Below are 9,319 nucleotides of genomic sequence, written 5' to 3'. Positions count from 1 at the left end.
GATATGGAAACGGATCCACATTTTCCCAGATCTCTCCACTGATCTGAGTCGTCCGGATGGGGCGAAGTGGTGGAGCATGGGGTGTGATGGGGTGGGGGGGCGGGGTGCTGGAGGGGTGGCAGGGGATGGGGTGAGCAGCAGGGGACACGCCAATGGGGTGGTGGGGTGCAGGGTTGGGGGTGAGTGGCGGGGTGCGAGGGTGTATTGGGGCCATGGGGGTTTGGGAAGGGGGACAGTTGTTCTGCTCGGAGCTGAGTGGATGTGGACCTTTTTAGGTGTTTAGCCAAAGACCTGTTTTCTCATTCACTTCAGAGAAGGAATTGACAGCTCGGTTTCTGAGCGAGTGCACAGACACCAACATCACCTGTTCATCCACTCACTCAGTAACTAACTCCAACTGAGAACCACTCTGAGCCCTTTAAACACTCCATTGAACATGGTGCTGTAAAAAAAGATCTCCCTTTTGAGTTGGGGACGAGGTCTGCAAAGAGGGTCAGTGGTCTGTGGAATTTTCATTCCCCCAGAAAACAGTGGAGGCCCAGGGCAGTGAATTTATTTAAGATGGAGAAACACAGGTCTTTGAGAGACAAGGGAATCAAGGGTGATGGGGGACAGCAGGGGGAATAGGCAGGAAAGTGGAATTGAGACAATAATCAGGGCCGGGATTCTCCCCTACCCGGTGAGGCGGGGGGTCCCGGCGTGTTGGAGTGGCGTGAGCCACTCCGGCGTGGGGCAGCCCCAACAGTGCGGACGTCTCCGCACCTTTAGGGGCCACGTCCTCACATTGAGGGGCTAGGCCCGCACCAGAGTGGTTCCCGCTCCGCCGGCTGGCGTGAACGGCCTTTGTGCCACGCCAGCCGGGGCCGAAAGGACTTCGCCAGCCGGAGTAAGTCCGTGCATGCGCCGGAGCGTCAGTGGCTGCTGACGTCATCCCGGCGCATGTGCAGGGGAGGGGGTATCTTCCGCCTCCACCATGGTGAAGACCATGGCGAAGGCGGAAGAAAAGTGTCCCCACGGCACAGGCCCTCCCGCCGATCGGTGGGCCCCGCGCCCCCCCCCCCCCACCCAGGACCCCGGCGCCCGCCCGCGCCGCCAATCCCGCCGGTCAGGTAGGTGTTTTGATTCCCGCCGATGGCAGAGGCTTGTCAGCGGCGGGGATTTCGGCCCATCGCGGGCCGGAGAATTGCCGCGGGGGGCCCGCCGACCGGTGCGGCGCGATTCCCGCTCCCGCCGAATCTCGGGTGGCGGAGAACTCGGGACACAGCGGGGCGGGATTGACGCCGGCCCCGGGCGATTTTCCGACCCGGCCGGGGGTCGGAGAATCCTGCCCCAGACCAGTCATGATCTTACAGAATGATGTAGCAGCCCCAAAGGGCCTAATGGCCTCCTCCTGCCCCTGTCCTATTCACTCTGACGGGAAGATCTGACCTAAGCTTTCATTCCAACTCAGCAGATTTCTGCTACTTAATTGGTGACATTTTTCTTTATAAACCTGGTGCCGACCAGGAATTTACTAGCAGAAACAAAACAGCCACGAGGATAAATATACACTGGTAGGCTGGTCTAATCTGTGCAGTTTGGATGAAATGTGTGAAATCCAGTTCACCCCTTGGTGTAACTTTCACCCTGGTGTGAAAGTCATTTCACTCGATACTGGCCCCAGCTCTGGGTGGAACAATGAAGCTGCCAAGTTCCTGCCCCTAGAGGAGAGATGCTGAATTGAGCATCTGGTGACACTCACACAGGGAAACACTCTTTGTTATAATGCTCCCCATACTTATTTTAATGAAAAGGATTTAATTTGAGAAGAAACCGACTGGTACACACAAGGAAGGGAGCGAATGGTTGAGTTAAAATTATTTTCAATCAGAGATGGGGGAGACTCACTAACAAATGAAACTCTGTTCTCAGCACCATTCTTCATTTCAAGGGTAGCCTGGACCCCCCCCCCCCCCCCCCCCCCCCATCCTCCCCACCTTGGAAGCAATGTTTGAGCAAGCAGAACCATCACCTTGCATGGTTCCTGTTTCATGTGGATTAGAGTCGGGGAGAAGGGCGGGAAGGGGGGATCTGGAATTGGGAGCTCTAATTCCAATGCTCTTCCCGTACCTAGTGGTGCATTGGACGTTCGTCTGTTTCCACAGTTAGTTATTCTCGGAACAGGTTGTTCATTTAGAACATAGAACATAGAACAGTACAGCACAGAACAGGCCCTCAGCCCTCAATGTTGTGCCGAGCCACCCTACTCAAACCCACGTATCCACCCTATACCCGTAACCCAACAACCCCCCCTTAACCTTACTTTTTATTAGGACACTACGGGCAATTTAGCATGGCCAATCCACCTAACCCGCACATCTTTGGACTGTGGGAGGAAACCGGAGCACCCGGAGGAAACCCACACACACACGGGGAGGACGTGCAGACTCCACACAGACAGTGACCCAGCCGGGAATCGAACCTGGGACCCTGGAGCTGTGAAGCATCTGTCGGCAGGAATTGGGAGTGGCTCCCATCCTAAATTCAGTCGCAGGGTCCTCAAGTGTGTGACATTAATGCAGAGATGCATGGTCATTGTGGACGTCCAGAAATGTGTGAGGTGACGCACTTGAGCAGGACAAACAAGGCAAGGGACTATGTGATAAATGGCAGGACGCGCTGAGGATCAGAGGGATCTTGGTGTGCGTGTATACTGGTCCCTTAAGGTAGCAGAGCAGCTGGATACAGTGGTAAAGAAGGTGTATGGTGAGTTTGGTGTCTTCTCAGGCTACAAACTCAACATGAACAAAAGCGAGATCTTCCCGGTACACCCACAAGGGGGAGGGGGGCAGCACTAATGGGACTGCTGTTTAACAAGCCCAACATAAATTCCACTACCTGGGGATCCAAATCGCTCCTGACATGGAAAGGGATCCAGAAATGGAACCTGACCAGTCTGACAGAGGAAGTCAAAAAGGACCGGCAAAGATGGAACACACTCCCAATCTCCCTCGCAGGGAGAGTGCAGACGATCAAAATGAACGTGTTGCCCAGGTACCTCTTCCTACATAGATCTATCCCGATTCAATATCCCCAATGCCTTTTTCAAATCACTAGATAAACTAATCATGGCATTCGTATGGGGAGCAAGAATGCTATGATCCCAAAGAAGGTCTTACAATGAACAAAGTCCAGGGAAGGGCTAACCCTCCTAAATCTACAGTTCTACCACTGGGCAGCGACAGCCGAATGAGTAAGGGGATGGATCAAGGAGCCAGAAGCCGAGTGTGTGCGCGCGGAGGAGGCCTCCTGCAAGGGGACCTCTCTCCAGCCCCTCGCCACGGCGGCAACTTAAAAACTTCCTACGGAAGGAGACAAGGAGGTACCCACGACAGACACGATTAGAGGAGTTATTTGACACAAACACCTTAGGTAAAGGAAACTGTAGCGACTTGTATGAACGACTGGCTTGACAACGTACTGGACGCAACAAGAAAGAAATGGGAGGAAGACCTGAGGATCGAAATAGGGTGGGGACTCCATGTGTGCAAGGTTCAACCTGGCGCAACTAAAGGTGGCACATAAAGCCTTAACAAGAACCCGAATGAGTAGGTTTGTCCCGGAGATGGAGGACAGATATGAACGGTGCCAAGTAGGCCCGGCCAACTGCGCCCACATGTTCTGGTCTTGCCCCAGACTTGTTGGGTACTGAACAGCCTTCTTTGAGGCAATATCCAAAGAGGTGGTGATGAGGGTGGAGCCATGCCTGAAAGTGGTGGTCTTCGGGGTATCAGACCAGCCAGATCTCTTCATGGGGAGGAGGGCGGACTCCCTTGCCTTTGTCTCCTTGATCGCCCATCATAGAGTCCTGTTTGGCTGGCGGTCAGCAGCACCGCCCAGAGCTGCAGACTGGCTGTCCGACCTCTCGGAATCTCTCCAAATGGAGAAAATCAAATTCGCCATCCGAGGGTCAGACGACGGATTTTACAGAATGTGGGAGCCATTCAGCCAACTGTTCCAGGACCTGTTTGTGGCCAACGAACAAGCTGAAGAATAATCAAGTCGCCAAGAGCCAGGGGAAAGTAGCCAAGGCAAGAGGAGGAGGGAAAGACACGGGGCGGGACAGTGGGGGGGGAGGTGGCCAGAGCAGTGCAGGGCGATAGCAAACTCAAGAGAAAGGAAAGGTGAACTGCAGGGAAGGAGAGGGGGAGGGGCAAAGGGGGGGGGAGGTGGGAAGAAGGAAAGAGAGGAGGCACAGAACAATAGAGGGGAACCAGAGGGTGGAGGTGGAGACGAGGGAACACAATGTGGAAGGACAACACAGGAAACGGCAATGACCATGGCAAACACAGTAACAGAGTAAGAAAGTACAGGAGGAAGAAACGCTGAACGGCCAAAGCAGAGGCGAAGGCGCAACAACAATGGCAGCGAAGGCCGACCAGGAGAAGCAAACAACAACATCAGTGCAACCACCCAGGCCCCCCACTCCCCAGATCCATTTTTAACATTGGCGGGGGTGTGTTCATTCTCTCTGTACTGGACAAAAAAAACAATGTATAAAAAGAAAGAATGCACACGGTGGGCATACAGATGTAATTGTCTCTCCAGTACCTCGATATATATATACCTCCCCGGTCCCCCCCCCCCCCCCCCCCCCCCCCCGACAACATGTTTCTCTTTACTCTCTTTACAATCACGTGATTTTGCTAACTATAGTGTTGTTGTTGTTACCTTGTGTATAATATCTTCTCAGTTTTTTCTTTCTCTTTTGTGTACATCTGTGAATATACCATGTTCAAAAACCCAATAAAAAACATTTATTTTAAAAAAGGCATTTGTATACTTGCCTTTATTAGCCGTGTCATATGGTGTTTTTCTATTTATTCCTTTTTATAAATTTAGTGTACCCAATTAATTTTTTCCAATTAAGGGGCAATTTAGTGTGGCCAATCCGCCTACATTTCGAGGGCAACCTGGACCCCCCCACCTTGGAGGCAACCTTTGAGTGGCCTGAACTCACCTGGCATGGTGCTTATTTCATGAGGATTAGAGACGGGTGGGGGGGAGAAGGCGGGGGCTGGAATCGGGAGCTCCAATTCCAATCCTCTCCCCGCACCTGCATTGAGTCAGATGTCAGTCTGTTTCCATAGCCAGTTATTCCCGAAATAGGTTGTGCGCCTGTCGCCAGGAATTGGGAGTGGCCCCCATCCTAAAGTCAGTCACATGGTCGTCGAAGGTGTGACATTAATGCAGGGGCACACGGTCATTACAGATGGTTATATATTGAAGATGAGATCTGGTGAAAGATGATTGACCTGAAATACAAAATGTTTCCGATCTCCACTGTTGCTGCCAGACCTGCTGAGTATTTTCAGTTTCCTGCGTTTGTTTCAGTTCCAATTTTTCCAGCATCCGCAGTGTTCCGCTTTGGAATATCGAAGGAAGTAGAATTTGTGGGGGAGATTGATGGATGGAAAGTGGTGGGGGTCAGACTGAATAATGGGCCAGAGGAAGACATGAGGAACATTAAAGCTTAACTTGAGGTACAGGTAAAATAAGCCCATCGTTAGAGGCTGTGGGAAGTAGACAGTGGGAGAGGGGAGGTCGGAGGGGAAAGGGCAAAGTGTAGGAATGGTTAAGCCGGGATTGAGGGTCACAGGAAGGGAGTGCACCCTCAGAAAGATGTCCCCTCACAGTGATGGTGACAAAGGTAATGGATTCTAATCAGACAGAATAAATAATACATCAGTGAGAAGTATCCCTTTGAAAAGAATTTCCAGCCATCTCTACCCAGATTAAAGATGATCTGTCGCTGGAGCCTCCACTTACTGGAGATCAAACCCAAGGAGGTTCTGACTGTGTCACCACAAGTGAAAGGGAGTGAAACTGGGCAGGAATTCCGTCCCCCCCGCCGGGTCAGAGAATTGTTGCACGTTTTACTATGGGCGTAAAACGCGTTTATTGGAGTGTATTAACACGCCTCCGAGTTCGACGTGTGCTTAACACTGCTAGGCTCTGTTCTATGTAATTATTTAAGCTCTGGAGTCGCCAGCTGCCGTATAGGCAACGTCACAAGTATTCCAAGGTCAAATTCAAAGTAATAAAGACGATACACCGATTAGTCAAGTTCAAACGATCAATATTTATTATACAGTTAATAATAAATACTCATGCACACACACTAAGAGACTAAGCTACAACTAAACATAAGCAAACAGAATACTTATCTAACAGGAACAGGCAAGGTCAGAGAACGAGGCCTTCGTCCTGGTTTTGTCTGCAGCCTTCAGCAAGCGTTCTGGCACTTGGGAGTCTAGTGGGCTTGGATCGCGTAGCGAGCGTTGAACTTACGGTTTCGGCGGCTGGTGCTCAACGGCTGGAGTCAGGATACCAGGTGTCAGTCGAGGCCGGAGCACAGGTTTAACAGACCGGACAACACGAGGTCCCTATCTTTTATAGGGGTTCCGTTGTCCTTCCCTCTTCTCGGGCGGGCTCTACCTATTGGATCAATTTCTTATCGATACTGGATTAATTCCCCAATGCGAGGGGGTCTCCGTGATGGAGGGGGCGTTTCTTATGTCCTTTTGTTCGGAGGTTTCTGGTGCCTCGATGTCTGGGTCTTGATTGGAATGTGTCCATTCAGAACCAAATGTATCTATTGTGTGGGTGTTCAAGTCTGATGGCCTCATTAGCATGCAAAGCGTTTTGCCATTTGCACCTAGCTAAGGTCTTTCCACCTGAGCCCAAACTGGTTTCTGCTGCTGCAGAATGCAAACTGCTCTTTGCAGACTGCTGTTCTGGCTGAACTGTCTGTTTCTCAGCAGCCTTCCATTTTAGTTTGGCTCAGTGTCCATTTTGCGTGGCCAGCATGGCTACATTCCCTCCTTGTGATCCTCACAATCATACTATTGTGAAGGATCACCTATGTACTTTGCCTCCTTGTGTTCTGACCTCTTGCCAGTTCCTGTTCTACTCTGTTCTAAACTATGGGAAGAAGAGAAAAAAAAAATTTAACTAACATTTCTACTTGGCCCTATGTCAAAGGGACATGCATTACTACAATTGGGAACCTCTACCTATCACTATTAACCTTAACTTAACTTAAACATTTAATCACTCTAAACCTTAACCATTCACACCACAACATCACACTTCCCAACTCGGCAGTCGAGTATGGAACAATAGAATACATGGCTGAATTTTATTTACAGAGTGTTGTAATCAGTGAGGGGTTGAGGGGTTTGGTGGAATCCGAAGATGGGGGATTGCACTCTATAGATGGGTGAGGTGCTGGAACGAGAGGCTCTCCTCTTCCATTTCCTCAACCTGAGGGTCTGCACTAGGATGATGAGGATCGCAATCACCAACAGTGATTCGATTATGTAGGACATGGAGTACCACGTCATGAATTTAGTACACCAGGTCTGAACCTCGCTGATCAGAGCTGAGCACTGGGGGTTTGCTGTACTAACATTTACGGTGGGGGTTGTGGGGGAAACGTGTCTTGTTTCCACACATATACATATGACATTAAATAGTAATAAGTGGGCTTCCATCATTTTGCTGTTCTTCTTCTTTCTCTTCCTTCTTCCTCCGGTATTGACAATCCTGGCTTCGACCTCTGTCTCGTCCTTTGAAACCTTTGGGATCAAGCACAGTATCTGTCAATACACAGTTTAAGACCTTTACTTGTTAGTGCATCTGTCTTTCAAAACCCAATTGACCCTTTAAAATGACTGGCTAAGTCACACCCTGTGACTCCCCTCATTTTTTTTTTCAAAAAGCGAATTTAAAGACCAGCATACGCCTAACAATCCTTCCTTCTGCGAGCCGTCTCGCAGGCTTTGCTGATTTACCATCCGAATGTTTCCGGATGTAAATAGCATGTGGGATGGCGGCCGAAGGGCTACCTAACGTAAAATGAAAACAAATTTGGAAACAAACATCCGAATGAGTTGCGTATGGGCCGCTACGGGTACGAGTTGGCTGGGATCCCCGGGTAGGGCGTGCTGTGCCATACCGGAGCTTGGCTGACCAAGGGTTGGTTCTCAGACAGGGCGGGTCCTCAGTGCCGTTTGTCCACTGCCTGAGTAACCTGGAAAGAACGGGTACGAATGTGTTTACCATGACTTGCAGCCTCTATTTCGCCGAATAGAGGGGCACCTGAAAAAGAAACCAAGGGAGCCAAGATGCTCCAACTGAGGACATGAGCTGGTCTTCAGATATTTTAGACGATACGGTGAGCTGCTCACCAGGCTGCCACAAGTGTTACAACTTTGGAAAAGATCTCCAATCAAACCGAAGTTCTCAGAAGTATCTGCGGATAAACTAACGTGCATGTGAGGTGGTCACAATCTTTTCAGCTGAAAAGAAGATGTCCATCCTCCAACTGAAACATTTACATTCCTGGAAACAAACAAACATAAAACGAAGACAAACATACGTGCAGGTTCCATCAGAAAGGACATCGTTTCCCTCAAACGATTCCTATCTTACATCATCTGGACACCTCACTTTGATTCTACCTCTGTGAACAGGGTCACAAAGGGGTTGCCGTGTCGGGAGTCAGACACCGTGTCGTCCTGCTCTCCCGGATCCCACACCCTTGTGTGGATCAGGCATGCTATTTTGGAGTTGTGTGACCGGGGGTCACTCTCGTCATTGCGGACAAGTCTGTAGGAATTGTCCCTGTGCCATTGTGTAGCGTCGAGTGTGTTGTCGGGGTAGTCGGGGTCGGGTGGTGGTTCGGGGTTTTTGAGGTAAGTGACTTCCATGGGGTCACTGGAGTCGGGGTCGTAGTTGGTGCAGTGTGGGCTGTATGGCTGTGTGGTGTCGCTGTCTTCAGAGTCAGTGTCTGTCCTACTGTCTCTGCTGTGGCAGCTTGTGGGCGTGTCGGGGCGTGGTCTGTAGTGGTCTGTGGGCGGAGTCGTGGGCGAGTCCGTGGATGAACTGGTCTGTGAGGGGGATGGTGGAAAAGTGTCTCTGGTGGGCGGGGTGAAGTGTTCTGCCGCGTCCAGCAGGACATGGTGGGCATGGTTGGCCTGTGTTCCATATGCCTTTAACTGGTTTATATGGAACCACGCGGTCTTCCCATTAGGATACTTTATCCTGTAAACGGAGGGGCTAATTTTGTCCGAAATTGAGTAGGGGCCGGAATATTTTGGAGCCAAAAAACTGCTGGGGTTATAAACAGATAACATTACCTGTTGCCCAACCTGGAATTCTGTGGTGTGGACGGTCTTATTGAAACAGGCAGTCCGTTGCTGTCGGCGTTTCCCTAGCTGGACTGCGGCTGCGAGCTGTGCAGACCTCACAGTCTCAACTAGATCTTTAACTGCCT

The sequence above is a fragment of the Scyliorhinus canicula genome, chromosome 13 (assembly GCF_902713615.1).
Source record: "Scyliorhinus canicula chromosome 13, sScyCan1.1, whole genome shotgun sequence".
Taxonomy (NCBI): Eukaryota; Metazoa; Chordata; class Chondrichthyes; order Carcharhiniformes; family Scyliorhinidae; genus Scyliorhinus; species Scyliorhinus canicula.
The sequence above is the reverse complement of the archived record's forward strand: the minus strand, read 5'-3'. Positions refer to the sequence as shown.